The 468-nt window shown below is 46.2% G+C and overlaps 1 protein-coding gene across 1 annotated transcript in view; it reads right to left on the reverse strand.

Annotated features, from left to right (window-relative positions):
- The window catches only part of AACS (acetoacetyl-CoA synthetase), a gene marked incomplete at its 5' end in the record, with an annotated part of 55,441 nt that overhangs the window by 18,595 nt on the left and 36,378 nt on the right, over nt 1–468 (reverse strand). The gene's annotated exons all lie outside the window — the stretch shown is intronic.

Raw genomic sequence — 468 nt, forward strand, 5'->3', positions numbered from 1 at the left:
GGCCAAAGTACTGGAGTTTCAGCTTTAGCATCATTCCTTCCAAAGAAATCCCAGGGCTGATCTCCTTCAGAATGGACTGGTTAGATCTCCTTGCAGTCCAAGGGACTCTCAAGAGTCTTCTCCAACACCACAGTTCAAAGGCATCAATTCTTCGGCGCTCAGCCTTCTTCACAGTCCAACTTTCACATCCATACACTTACTCACACTCAAAGCTGGGTCTCCCGGGGTCCTTCAGCCTTCAACTTCATCAGCTCTAAGCCCTGTGGAGGTACATTTGTCCCTCCAATCTCTTCCTGTAACCCACACACACACTTCAGAAATGCCTCCACCTGCACCCGGCTTATAGATATTAACGGCGAAAATCTTCAAGTCGCCTAAGTTTCCAGGGATTTGATTAACCTTTTACTGGAAACAATCTCATTAGGAAATAACCTTCCTTGCTCATATCGTGAGCCAAATGTCAGAATT

Source organism: Bison bison, unplaced genomic scaffold, assembly GCF_000754665.1.
Source record: "Bison bison bison isolate TAMUID 2011002044 unplaced genomic scaffold, Bison_UMD1.0 scf7180017864160, whole genome shotgun sequence".
NCBI lineage: Eukaryota > Metazoa > Chordata > Mammalia > Artiodactyla > Bovidae > Bison > Bison bison.